This window comes from Notamacropus eugenii, chromosome 4, assembly GCF_028372415.1.
Source record: "Notamacropus eugenii isolate mMacEug1 chromosome 4, mMacEug1.pri_v2, whole genome shotgun sequence".
NCBI lineage: Eukaryota > Metazoa > Chordata > Mammalia > Diprotodontia > Macropodidae > Notamacropus > Notamacropus eugenii.
Window position 1 is genome coordinate 432,746,169 of NC_092875.1, and position 15,434 is coordinate 432,761,602.

Consider the following 15,434-nt stretch of genomic DNA (forward strand, 5'->3'; position numbering starts at 1 on the left):
CAATGTATTAGCATACCTATCTTTCTGCAGCTCCTCCAACATTGAATGTTGCCATTTTTTGCCAATTTGCAGAGTGTGAGGTAAAAACTCAGGGTTGTTTTCATTTGCATTACTCTTATTAGTAGTGATTTGGAGCATTTCCCATGTGATTGTAAATAATTTGCAGTTCTTTTGAGGACTGTTTATTTTCTCTGACCATTTATCTCTTAAGAAATGGATATTAGTCTTACATATTTATTGTTTATATATCTTGGGTACCAATCCCTTATCTGTCCCCTAAAATCCTAATGTACTCATGCTGATGTTGAGATAAAGGTGAATCATTTGTCTTACCAAGAAATGAGGGTAGGGAGAGTGTTCAGACAGATGAGTGGACCTCCTACCAGGGATAGGGGGAAGAATGGTTGTGTGTTGTATAGGACTGTATCAGAGACACATTTTTTCTTTCTTTACAATTTGCCAAGGACTGATCAAGCACTCCAGAGAAGGTTTTAGTTTAGTTCAGTTTAGTTTAGTTTAGGTTTAGTTTTGTACAAATTTCAGTGGTTTGGACTAGAAAGCTAAGGAATCCAGAAACAAAGTAAGCTCCACTTGTTGATTGACTTAGTCTAAAGGAGGCCCTCTTGGGACACTGCCGGGGCCTGTGGGGTATAAATAAGCCCCTGATTCAGGGTGCAGTCTGCCCCAGCCATCCAGCCCCATGTGATGAATGCTCACTTGCCTTCCTGCACATTCCCTCATCTAGTATAAGCTGGACATCTTGCAATTACAACGGAATAATAGAAAGGACATGTCTGGTGACTCCTTGAAAAATAGATCACCAAATAAAAGACCTGGATCCCTGAAGAGAATGCACAAATACAGTCTTCCTGATGTTAAGGGTGGGAGCCTCTCCCTCATTGGGTTTGTAAAAAAGAATGGGTGGTCTGGCATGTGTCTCTATCTCACTGTGTCAATCTGGATCCCCTCACCCACTCCTAGAAGAGAGATACTTGGCTGGAGAACAGCAATCCTTGCACAGTGGTAACCAGGGGAAACTGACAAACTTTGTTCAAGTTTATTAGAACCTGCCAATGAATTGTGGGAAAAGGAGGCAAACATTGACTTGAGGCACAGTTAATGATGCTCAGATCTCCAGTGATGGATGGATAGATTTACGTGAACATTAATCTACTCTCACAAGCACTAAGGATGCCATTTTTAACAGATTGTGTGTATCACCAATCCCTGGAAGCCTACCGGCCAGGTGACAAACCAGTAATAATAAAGCCTAGTGCTGCTGAGGGAGAAAGGCTAACTAGATTTCAAACCCTGAAAGATCAGTATTGTGAAGGATTCATTTAAATGCTTGGTTCAGTTCCTGAATTAAATACAAGACAGGGGTAAAATTTTAATCAATCCAGTTGAGCCACAGTGTTCTGCCATGACCTAAGCAAAAATAAAGGTCACCAGAGAAGGCCAGTCAAGAAAATTTGACAATCTGTGGAGATGAATGGGGTTATGTCAATTGGCCTGAGACATGAAAAAAAGACCAGGCACTTAGTTCATTTTGAAATGGGGTTGGCAGCCTTTCAGTGGTGGATGCCAACTGCTGACCTCTATTTTGTGTGTGTGTGTGTGTGTGTGTGTGTGTGTGCGCACGCATGTGCACACGCATCGGTGGTAGGGAAAGGAGAGGAGGAGGAACATTGCCAAGGGAAACAGGAAAGGACCTATTCAAGAAAATTCCCCACATATATGCCTCTAGTTAGAGATGCATTTGAGTGAGTGAATCAGTCCCTCTTTTAAAATGCAACTACCCCCTAGGATGGACATAACTATTCTTTATGCCTCAGTGTGAATCACTAGAAAGTTGGACTTGGCCTCAGGAGACCTGGATTCAAGGCTGAACTTTACCAGTTAGCAGATATGTGACCTTGAAGTCAGTTGTCTGAGCCTGTGTTCATATATGTATAAAAGGAATAGTGGCATTTGATCTTCTAAGATCAGTTCTCTAAGCCAGCCACTCAACCTCTAAATGTCTCAGAAAATTCTCCAAGGCTCTAAATTACAGAGAAGTGGCAAAATTGCCTGGTAGAGAGAGTTTCCACACAGAGTTTCTAGCCACAAACCAATAGATTTATATCCAGAAAGACCTTAAAGATGATCTACCTGAATCCCCTTGTTTTACAGATGAGGAAACTGAGACCCAAGGAGTATAAGTAACTCACCTACCATCACACATATAGTATGTGAAATCATAGGTTTCTAGAGGTTCCCAAAGTGGGCAATATCATCTGCTGGGGGGTGCTGGATTGATCCCGGGGGGGCAGTAGTTCATCTGTTGTACAACAAATTTTCCAAATAAACACACAAAATTCGAGTTATAACTGATCAGTGGTCAAATCTTCTGATAGGTCTTAACAAGCAAGTGTTGGCAGGTGAGCATGTTGTGCATTGTCAGGAAGTCTAAATGCATCAGCAGGAATGTGTGCCTGTAATGACTTATTTACAATATGATCCTATCCAGTTATATGATGCAATATGACATCATCAAAATTTCACTGCATGAGAAAATCCAAACATTCATAATAAATTATTAAATGTATTAAGTACTAAATGTAAATATTTTATATATATATTTTCAAATGACACAAATCTTAAACCACTAAAGGGTTAAAGGTTTCCTGGCCCCACCCTGGAGGACGACACTGAGGAATTTTTTTTTTTTGATAAGGGGGAGATAGGCCAAATAAGTTTAGGAGCCTCAGGTTTAGATCCATAAGTATATAAATAAATAATATCTGTGTTACCGACATCACAGGGTTGTTGTGAAGAAAGTTTATTGTGGAGCCTTAAAGTACTTTATAAATGGTGATTATACATAAAACTTCTAGATAATCTGGAGGAGTAACTGGAGATTGAGGTTTGCAGATCTCTTGAGCTTGGGAGTGCTGAGTCACAGTCAGGTTAAAACAGATTGGGGGTCTTCTTGAAGTCCAACACCAGTGTGGTAAGCCCCTAGGAGCGAAGGGCTACCGGGCTGTCTAAGGAGGGGTGAACTTGACCAGGTTGGAAATGGAGCAGATCAAAGCTTTAATATAGATCAGCAGTGGGACCAAACCCAACTATTGCACTTCCAGCCTGGCTAAGATAGGGAATCCCAGTGTCAAATACACACACGTATACAAACACACATGTGGGCAAATATATAATATGATGTATGTGGAGTAATGATATAATACGGTATATTTTATATATACTACATGTTGGTCTCAGAGTCAGGAGTTCAAAGTAAAAGAATATAATATGGTATATTACAGTATATAAAGTGTATATGTAGAATATGTATTTATATGTATTATAGCAAATATTCAATATATTATATGTGTATACACATATAAACATATATGTACAAATGTATAATATATATTGAATATATGCTATAGCACATATAGATAGTATATTATAGTATGTGTCTATATAGTGTATATATAGAATACATATATATGTATATTATGTAGTATATATTTAATATATGTATTTATATGTGTGTGCATATGTATGCATGTAGGTATGTGTGTATTTTCTTGGATAGCCACTTAGTGCTGTGTATTATTTCGGCTCTTTATTTTTCCTTTACATTTTGTTTATTTCCTGCCTTATTAACAGTAGAGGAAGAGAAAGGTGAAGCACAAAATTGGGCAATTTGTTCTTAGCTCTTACAGAGATTAGATAGTAGAACAGGTTGAAATTATTAGCTAAAATGAGGTGTGGGAATTCCTGGGGGATTTCAGTTACTCACGCTGCTATCATGGTCTTCCATTTCCACAGGGAGCAGAGAGGTTGTTGTATTCAGTTCAAAGAGCTGGAAGGAAGCTTAGAGGCATTTTAGTTCAGTCCTCTCATTTGATACATGAGGAAACTGAAACAGAATGAAATAGCTTGATTAAGGTCACATGGCTAAACCAATGGCAGACTGTGGATCAGAAACCAGGACCCTGTGACCATCAGAACCATCAGACCCTGTTGTGTTAGATGACAACAAAAAAGAGAAGTTGTATAAAGTATTGACTCAGACATTTATCTGTGGAACAATTAGGAAACCATTGAGGCTATACATGACTAAGTACTGAAATGTGCAAACTGGCTTTTTGTTCAGTCATTTCAGTCATGTTCCATTCATTCTCCCCCCACTTTGGGTTTTTTTTTGGCAGATACTGGAGTGGTTTGCCATTCCCCTTTCCAGTTCATTTTACAAATGAGGAAACTGAGGCAAACAGGGTTAAATGATTTGCCTAAGATCACACATCTAGTCATTGTCTGAGGCTGAATTTGAACTCAGGTCTTCCTGATCCCAGTCATGGTGCTCTATCCACTGTGCCACCTAGCTACCCCAAATTGCTTTCATTGCCTAAAAATAGAGAAAATAAATCCATAAAGATATGCTGCCTTTCCCTCCTACTCTGAAAAGAGTAACAGAACCAAAGGATTTCAGAGATGGAGGGGACTTCAGAAGCTTTCTGGTCTAACTCATAACCACACAATAATAACATACTGGACAGCTGGCCATTCAGTCTTTGCTTAAAGATCTCCAATATCCACTGGCTCCAAGAAGCTGCAGCATGCACAGAGGCCACATCTGGATAAACGGTTTTGGCAGACAGACCAAACCAGGGTGAGGGTAACCAAGGGGTCTCAAACCCATTGGTGAGTTAGGGAGGTGTCTACCCCAAGCATGTGAAGACTTCCTCTGGTGAAATGGGTGAATGAGAACAATTTGTTTCAACAGCCATGAAGGCAACTGAAGCAGGTGATGTGGAGCGCTTAGAACTTGGTTAGACACCAATGAAGCCAAGGTCATCCACTGCATCCTGAGCCATCACCAGTTGTCTTGACTCTGTCCTGCGACTGGACTATGATGACTCTGGAGAAGAGAGTGAGACTTACGACTTTGTACAACTCTGCCTCACTTAAATCCAATTTATGCACTAATCAAAAGATGTCACCTATACCATTTCACTATTATGCCTCAAAGTCCTGTGGCAACAGGCAAGTGGTGAAGCAGCAGGTGCAGATACACTGGGAGCTGTAGTCACAACCCTGCACACAGGCAACCCAGGCCATAGGGTAGTTTCTTACTGGAAGCAGCAGTGGGACCCTGGGTGTCTGAGCAGCCTTTTAAGTATCGCACAACTCACCTCCTGGTGTGAGGAAGGGGGCTAGAAAAGGTACCCTAAACATTGTCTGCTTACCCAACCCTGACCTGATTACCATGGTGGGCGGGGAATTCCACTCTGTGGTCAAAACACAAAAAATGCACAAAATGTATGAAAACATCTGCAAAGATGACTCCACTCACCATTGGCACATGGAACATGTGTATGCTTACAGACAACACAAAATTCAGTAGACCTGAAACAACTGCTCTTGTTGCAAGAGAATTCAACAGGTATTGCATCCAAATAGCAGCCCTGAGTGAAACAAGACTGGCAAATGAAGGCCAGCTTACTGAAGTTGGAGCTAGATACAGCTTTTTCTGGAGTAGGCGCAGTGAAGGGGAGCGCCATGAAGCTGGTGTGGGTATTGCAATCAAAACTAATCTAATCAGCAAGCTGGTATGCCTGCCAAAAGGAGTGAATGACAGGCTCATGACAATATGATTGCCACTCACAGGAAAATCCCATGCCACCATCATGCGTACCTATGCTCCCACCATGATAAACCCTGAAGAAGTCAAAGGAAAATTTTTACGAAGACCTAGAGACCCTTATGATAAATGTGCCAAAAGAGGACAAGCTTATAATTCTGGGTGACTTTAATGCTAGAGTAGGCTCAGACTACCAGGCTTGGCAGAGAGTCCTAGGGAGGAATAGAGTTGGAAACAGCAACAGCAATGATCATTTACTGCTGAAGACTTATAAATCACATGACCTCATCACCAACACTGTTTTCCATTTACCTAAATGCAATAAAATGTCATGGATACATCCTAGCAGCAAACACTGGCATCTAATAGATTATGTGATTATAAGGAGAAGAGGCAGACAAGATGTGAGAGTGACAAAGGCAATATGTAGTGCAGAGTGCTGGACTGATCATAGACTTATCCTTCCCAAGCTACATATTTGCATTCATCAAAAGTGTCACCCTCAAGGCAAAATGAATACCAGAAGAATTAATGCCAACAAATTAGAGCCCTTCTCTGAGTGTGAACAGTTTGCTGCTGACTTGGAGGGAAAGTTCAGCCAACACACAGTTGGCAACAGTGAAGCAGAAAAGGAGTGGGCAGCTTTCAGATTTGGTGTACAGCACTGCATTTGCTCATCTGGGTCAGAACACTTGCAAACCAAGACTGGTTTGATGAAAATGATGGGGAAATTCAGAAGCTGCTAAACAAAAAATGAGAACTCCACAGGATTTACCAGCAGGATAGTTCATCCATCTCTAAGAAGGAAGCATTTAAGTCCATCAAAACCAAAGTACAAGCAAAGCTTAGAGAGATGCAGGATTCCTGGCTCAGTAAGAAGGCAGATGAAATTCAGTTTTATGCTGACAGTAACAATCCAAAGCACTTTTATAATTTCCTGAAAGCTATTTATGGACCAAAAACCTATGCTGCATCACAACTACTCAGTGCTGATGGAGCCATATTGATTAGTGATAAGGACATGATCCTAGAGAGATGGGCTGAATACTTCCATAGTGTTCTCAACAGACCATCATCAATCAATGCTGAAGCCATTGACCATTTACCTCAGGTTGAAGTCAATCCCTCCTTAGCGAACTTCTAACTGAAGAAGAGATTTTGAGGGCCATTAGGCCCCTTTCATGTGGCAAAACCCCTGGAGCTGATTCTATTTCAGCTGAGATTTACAAGATAGGGGGACCATTGCTCCTACAAAAGCTGACTGAAATTTTCCAAGTTATATGGTAAGAGGAGGTTGTTCCCCAGGAGTTCAAGGATGCCTCCATTGTCCATCTCTATAAGGGTAAAGGGAATAGATTGTTCTGTGACAATCACAGGGAGACCTCTCTCAGTCATTGATGGCAAAATTCTTGCTAGAGTCCTCCTTAATAGGCTGATCCTTCACCTGGAAGATGGCCATATACCTGAGAGCCAGTGTGCCTTCAGAAAGGGCCAAGGAATAGTCGATATGGTGTTTGCTGCCCAACAACTCCAGGAGAAATGCCAGGAGCAGAACAGAGATCTATACACAATGTTTGTAGATCTGACCAAGGCCCTGACACTGTTAGTCATGAGGGCTTATGGAAAATTATGTCAAAATTTGGTTGCCTGGAGAAGTTTATCAATATTGTACTTCAATTTAATGATGGCATGTTTGCCTGGGTTCTGGATAATGGACAATGCTCTCGTGCCTTCCTAGTCACCAATGGAGTAAATGTATGCTTGCTCCCATGCTTTTTAGCATGATGTTTTCAGCCATGTTGACAAATGCTTCAATGAGAATGAACATGACATCAAGGCCAACTACCATACTGATGGCAAGTTCTTCAATTTGAAAAGAGTACAAGCCAAGATCAAAGTGGAGGGAGTGTTGGTGCATGTTTTTCTGTTTGCAGATGATTGTGCATGCAATGCAACCTCTGAGGCTGAGAGGCAACAAAGTATGGATCAATTCTCTGTTGCCTGTGCTAATTTTGGCCTAATAATTAACACCAAGAAAAAAGAGGTGCTCTATCAACCACCATCACACCATCCATACATGGAACCATCGGTTACAACAAATGGAGAATTTTTTTTTTTTTAATGTTTAACAATCACTGCCATACAATTGCGATTTTATCCCCCCCCCCACCTTCCCTCCACTACCCCCCTCCCTCCCCATGACTGCATACAATTCTGTATAGATTCTACATATACTTTCCTATTGAGTATATTTTCACTATAGTCATGCTATGTAGTCAGACTAAGATAAATGAAAGAAATCGTATAACAAATCAGAACATGATACACAAACACATACACATACACAAACATGATCTGCTACATTTTGTGAGTGACTTCCATATTTCTCTCTCTGAGTGTGGAAGGCATTTTGCCTTGAGAACCACCTTTGGGATTTTTTTTTTTTTATAAGAAGTTTTTGCGTTATTACAAAAATCCAAGTCTACCAGAAAAAACTCTCACACACTGTGGTCGTTGCTGTGCACAAAGTTCTCCTGGTTCTGCTCCTTTCGCTCAGCATCAGGTCATATAAGTCCTTCCAGGCCTCTTTGAAGTCTTCTTGTTCATCATTTCTTATGGCACAATAGTACTCCATTACATTCATATACCATAATTTCTTCAGCCATTCCCCAATTGATGGACATCCCCTTGACTTCCAGTTTTTGGCAACTACATAGAGTGCTGCTATAAATATTTTTGTACATGTGGGACCCTTTCCCATTTTTATGATCTCTTGGGGATATAGTCCTAGTAGCGATATTGCTGGGTCAAAGGGTATGCACATTTTTGTAGCCCTTTGGGCATAGTTCCAAATTGCTCTCCAGAATGGTTGGATGCGCTCGCAGCTCCACCAACAATGAATTAGTGTTCCAACTCTCCCACATCCTCTCCAGCATTTATCATTTTCTTGTTCTGTCATGTTTGCCAATCTTATAGGTGTGATGTGGTACCTCAGAGTTGTTTTGATTTGCATCTCTCTAATCAATAATGATTTAGAGCATTTTTTCATATGATTATAGATAGCTTTAATTTCTTCCTCTGAAAATTGCCTGTTCATATCCTTTGACCATTTATCAATTGGGGAATGACTTGTATGATTATACATTTGGGTCAGTTCTCTATATATTCTAGAAATGAGGCCTTTATCCCCGAGCTTAGCTGTAAAAATTCTTTCCCAATTTACTACATCCCTCCGGATTTTGGTTGCATTGGGTTTGGTTGTGCAAAAACTTCTCAGTTTAATGTAATCAAAGTTATCCATTTTGCATTTCATAATGCTTTCTATCTCTCCTTTAGTAAAGAATTCTTCCCTTCTCCATAGATCTGATAAATACACTATTCCTTGCTTCTCCAGTTTATTCATGGTATCAATCTTTATACCTAAATCATGTACCCATTTGGACTTTATTCTTGTGTACGGCATCAGGTATGGGTCTATGCCTAATTTCCGCCACACTGTTATCCAGTTTTCCCAGCAATTTTTGTCAAACAATGAGTTCTTATCCCAGAAGCTGGGGTCCTTGGGTTTATCAAACAGAAGGTTGCTATATTCCTTGCCTATTGCATCTTGAGTGCCAAGTCTATTCCACTTGTCTACCTCTCTGTTTCTTAGCCAATACCAAGTGGTTTTGATAATTGCTGCTTTATAGTACAGTTTGAGGTCTGGTAGCGCTAGGCCACCTTCCCAAGCATTTCTTTTCATTAGTCCCTTTGATATTCTGGACCTTTTGTTTTTCCAAATGAATTTTGATATTATTTTCTCCAGCTCTAGAAAGTAATTGTCTGATAGTTTAATTGGTATGGCACTAAATAAGTATATTAATTTGGGGAGAATTGTCATTTTTATTATATTAGCACGGCCTACCCATAAGCAACTAATGTTTTTCCACTTACTTAAATATGACTTTATTTGTGCAAAAAGTGTCTTGTAATTGTGTTCATATAATCCCTGGGTTTGTTTTGGCAGGTAGACTCCTAAGTATTTTATACTGTCTACCCTAGCTTTAAATGGGATTTCTCTTTCTATCTCTTGCTGTTGGACTTTGTTGCTAATATATAGGAATGCAGAAGATTTGTGTGGGTTTATTTTGTAACCTGCAACTTTGCCAAAGTTGTTTATTAATTCAAGTAATTTTTTACTTGAATCTCTGGGATTCTCTAGGTAAATCATCATATCATCTTCAAAGAGTGATAACTTAGTTTCTTCTTTGGCTATTCTTGTTCCTTGAATATCTTTATCTTGTCTAATTGCTACAGCTAACATTTCTAGTACCATATTGAATAATAGTGGTGATAATGGACAACCTTGTTTCACCCCTGATCTTATTGGGAATGCATCTAGCTTATCCCCATTGCATATAATGCTTGCTGAAGGTTTTAGATAGATACTGCTTATTATTTTATGGAAAGTTCCCTTTATTCCTACGTTCTCCAATGTTTTTAGTAGGAATGGATGTTGTATTTTGTCAAAAGCTTTTTCTGCATCTATTGAGATAATCATGTGGTTTTTGTTAGCTTTGTTGTTGATGTGATCAATAATGCTAATAGTTTTCCTAATACTGAACCAGCCCTGTAGTCCTGGTATGAATCCTACCTGATCATAATGTATTAATCTCGTGATAAGATGCTGTATTCGTTTTGCTAAAATCTTATTTAAAATTTTTGCATCTATATTCATTAGGGAAATTGGTCTATAATTTTCTTTCTCTGTTTTGTCTCTTCCTGGTTTGGGTATCAAAACCATATTTGTATCATAGAAAGAATTTGGGAGGACTCCTTCTTCCCTAATTTTCAAAAATAGTGTATGTAGTATTGGAATTAACTGTTCTTTAAATGTTTGATAGAATTCACTTGTGAATCCATCTGGCCCTGGAGATTTTTTCCTAGGGAGTTCATTGATGGCTTGTTCAATTTCTTTTTCTGAGATGGGGTTGTTTAAGTATTCAACTTCCTCTTCTGTTAATCTGGGCAATTTGTATTTTTTAAAATATCCATCCATCTCGTTTAGATTATTGAATTTGTGGGCATAAAGTTGGGCAAAGTAGTTTCTAATTATTGTTTTAATTTCCTCCTCATTGGAGGTGAGTTCACCCCTTTCATTTTTAATATTAGTAATTTGGTTTTCTTCTTTCTTTTTTTTAATCAGATTGACCAAAGGTTTATCAATTTTATTAGTTTTTTCATAAAACCAACTATTGGTTTTATTTATTAATTCAATAGTTTTCTTAATTTCAATTTTATTAATCTCTCCTTTGGTTTTCAGTATTTCTAATTTGGTATTTACTTGGGGATTTTCAATTTGTTCTTTTTCTAGCTTTTTCAACTGCAAGCCCAAGTCATTGATCTCCTCTTTCTCTATTTTATTTATGTAAGCATTCAAAGATATAAAACTTCCCCTAATAACTGCTTTTGCAGTATCCCATAAGTTTTGGTATGTTGTCTCACTATTGTCATTCTCTTGAATGAAATTGTTGATTGTTTCTATGATTTCTTCTTTAACCCAACCCTTCTTTAGAATTAGATTGTTTAGTTTCCAATTGATTTTTGGTTTCTCTTTCCATGGCCTTTTATTACATGTAATTTTTAATGCATTATGATCTGAAAAGGATGCATTGATTATCTCTACCTTTCTTCACTGGATTGTGAGATTTTTATGTCCTAGTACATGGTCAATTTTTGTAAATGTTCCATGTAACGCTGAGAAAAAGGTATATTCCTTTCTATTCCCATTTAATTTTCTCCAAAGATCTATCATATCTACCTTATCCAGAGTTTTATTTACCTCCTTAACCTCTTTCTTGTTTATTTTGAGGTTGGATTTATCGAGTTCAGAGAGGGGGAGGTTGAGGTCCCCCACTAGTATAGTTTTGCTATCAATTTCTTCCTTCAACTCCCCCAACCTCTCCTCTAAGAATCTGGATGCTATACCACTTGGAGCATACATGTTTAGTAATGATATTGCTTCATTGTCTATGGTGCCTTTTAGCAGGATATAGTTTCCATCCTTATCCCTTTTGATTAGATCTATTTCTGCTTTCGCTTTGTCTGAGATTAGGATTGCTACTTCTGCCTTTCTTACATGAGCTGAAGCACAATATATTCTGCTCCATCCTTTGACCTTTATCCTATGTGTATCCCCCCGTTTCAAATGTGTTTCTTGTAAGCAGCATATTGTTGGATTATGGCTTTTAATCCATTCTGCTATCTGTCTCCGTTTTATGGGAGAGTTCATTCCATTCACATTCACAGTTATGATTACAATCTGTGTATTTCCCTCCAACCTCTTTCCCACCATTTGTGCTTTTAGCTCTCCCATCTCCCTTCCCCTCCTCAATAGTATTCACTTTTCTCCCCCTCCTCCTGCAGCCTTCCCCTCCTTCTTTTAGCCCCCCTCCCTTTTACTCCCCTTTACTCTTATTGCTTCTTTCCTCCCTTTTAGCCACCCTTCCCTTTCTTCCCCCTTCCCCTCCTACTACCTATAGAGCTAGTTAGGATTATCTACTTAAGATTATTGTTCCCTCCTTTGAACAAATCAGATGAGAGTACCTCTCAAACAATGCTCATCTCCCTCCCCTCCTTCCCTCTACTATAGTTTTGTACTTCTTCCTGTGATATAATTTGCCATTTTCTGCTTCCCCCTTTCCACACCTCCTATTACATTCCCTTCTCACACTTAAATCATATTTTTGACATGACATCATTTACTTTGTGCCCGTTCCCTCTACATATATCCCTTTTATCATAATAGCTGCACAGTTCTCAAGATTAACAGGTATCATCTTCCCTTATAGGGAGGTAAACAGTTTGCCCTAATTGAGTAGCAAGTTTTTGTTTTTGTTTTTTCCCCTCTGTTTACCTTTTTATGATTCTCTGGAGACCTGCATTTGAAGATCAAATTGTCTATTGAGTTCTGGTGTTTTGATCAGGAAGCTCTGGAAATCCCTTATTTCGTTGAATGACTTTCTCCTTGCCCGAAATGTTATGCTGAACCTTGCTGGGTAGTTGATCCTTGGTTGAAGTCCCAACTCCTTTGCCTTACGGAATATTGGGTTCCAATTCTTTCGATCTTTTAATGTAGAAGCTGCAAGGTCCTGTGTGATCCTGACTGTGTGTTCTTGATATTTGAATTGTTTCTTTCTGGCTGCTTGTAGTATTTTCTCCTTCACTTGATAGCTCTGGAATTTGGCAACTATATTTCTTGGGGTTTTGAGTTTGGGATCCCTTTCGGGAGGGGAACGGTGGATTCTTTCGATGACTATTTTGCCCTCTGAGTCTAGAACTTCTGGGCAGTTTTCCTTGATGATTTCCTGGAAGATATTGTCCAGACTCTTTTCTTCATCATGGGTTTCTGGCAGGCCAATAATTCTTAAATTTTCTCTCCTGGATCTATTTTCCAGGTCAGTTGTTTTTCCAATTAAATATTTTACATTTTATTCTATCTTTTCATTCTTTAGATTTTGTTTGACTGATTCTTGTTGCCTCATTGAGTCATTAGTTTCTACTTGCCCAATTCTAATCTTCATCGTATTGTTTTCTTCAGTTAGCTTTTGCATCTCCTTTTCCATCTGACCAATTTTTCCCTTTAAGGAGCTATTTTCTCCATTTAATTTTTGTACTTCTTTTTCCATTCGACCAATTTTCCCAGGTAGGTTTTGGGTTTCCTTTTCCATCTGGTCAATTTTCCCAATTAGGTTTTGGGTTTCCTTTTCCGTTTGATTAACTCTTCCTTTTAGGGAATTATTCTCTCCAGTTAATTTTTGAACTTCCTTTTCCATTTCTTCAATTTTCCTTTTCAGAGTGATGTTCTCATCAGTGAATTCTTTTTTTATAATTTTAAAATCATTGGCCAGTTTTTCTTTTATATCCTTCTTCAGATGTTCCAGGTAATCTAGTTGTGCTTGCGAGAAATTCATAGTCCCATCTGAGGTTTCAGATGGAAGTACAGTCTCAGCTCTGACCTCTTTGGTGTTTGTGTTTTGGTCCTTATCCCCATAGAAAGATTCTATGGTTTTTTCACTTTTCGTCTGCTTTTTCCGATTCATGATGTTGGCTGAGTGTTGTAGCTTTTGGTTCTTTCAGTCAGAAGATACAGATCTTTTAAATTGAGCTGATGTGTGTCTAGGCTAAAAGCAGGCTTTTTTTTGTTGTTGTTGTTTCCCAGATCAACCCTGGGGTTAGCTTGTTAGGTGTGTAGGAGGGGTGGTCTGGTCTCAGGGGATCTCCTCAGCTGACCTGAGGCAAAGGCAAGGTCAGGGGATGGTGATCCCAGCTTCCCTATTGTCTTCCCTTTTCCCCTGGAGGGTTGGGGCATGCCTAGAAGCTAATGCGTCTTCCCGCCCCTCCTGGGGCTCGTCTCCCAGAGCTGAGGCTTGCCTGGGTCTCAGTGCGAATTTTCTCTGCCCTGGGTCGTCTGTCCCTCCAGATCGCCTCCGCCACAGTAGGAAGAATCCCCCCTTGCCACTTTTCCAGCCTCTGGTGTTATGAGACCACCTGCCCCCTTCTGCTGTTCCCGCTGATCCAGGATTAATCTGGGGAAGAATTTTATGGTTCCCTCACGGTCATCAGGGGGGAGAAGAGAGCACTTACTGATCACTCCGCCATCCCAGCTCCTGGAAGTTCAAGTAGTTGACCCACCAAAGTCCAGTCTTCAGGCTGAAGGTTTCAAGGGCTGCTGCGCTGATATCTGGCGCTCAGCGGCTCTCACCGGCTCGGCCTGGCTTATCTCCTGCTCCACTGGTCTTGCCTGCCACTCTCGGGCCCCTCAGGTCCCCTCCGCCCTGCCGCGCTGACCGCGCTGCGCTGTGCGCCGGGGCCGGGGTCTTACCCCCGCGGAACAGATCCCTCCCGTGGACCCTCCAGTCCAACCTGGGCTCCGAATCCGTCAAAGTCCGTCACCCACTGGATTCTACACCTCCAAAGTCTGGTCAGACTCTCCCCCCAGAGATATCCAGAGGAGTTTTTCCAGGAGCTTAGGTGAGTCATTGCTTTCACTCTGCCATCTTGGCTCCGCCTCCCCGAGAAGTTTTAAAAGCTGTGGATAAGTTCACTTATCTTGGTAGTGTACTTTCCAGGGATGTACACATTGACAGTGAGCTTTGCCAGAGCTAGCTCAGTGTTTGGAAGGCTCCGAAAAAAAGTTTAGGAGAGAAAAGGTATTAGACTGACTACTAAACTGAAGGTCTACAGAGTCGTTATGCTGACCACATTGTTATATGCTTGTGAATCATGGCCAGTCTACCAGCACCATGCCAAGAAACTGGATGTCTTAGGAAGATTCTGAGGATCATCCAGCAGGATAAAATACCAGACACTGATGTCCTTGCTCGAGATGAACTGCCAGGTATTCAAACTATGCTTCAGAGGGCACAACTCTGCTGGGCTGACCACATTATTCGAATGCAAAATGTATACTTGCCCAAAAGACTATTTTGTGGAGAACTCTCATGGGGCAGGTGATCACATGTTGACCAGAAGAAACGATACAAGGACACTTTTAAGGTCTCTGTCAAGAACTTTGGATTTAACTGTGCAACATGGGAGACACTGGCACAGGACTGCTCAGCAGGCGTGCCCACATCAGAAAGGGTGCTGTGCTCTTTGAGCAAAGCAGAATTGAGACAGAACAAAGTAAACACAGGATGTGCAAATTTGCAGTATCCACCCCAAATATTCACACAGACTATGTGTGCCCAACCTGTGGTAGAGCATTCTGAGCTTGTATTGATCTGATTAGCCACAGTTGGACACACTTAAATTTCACTTTATC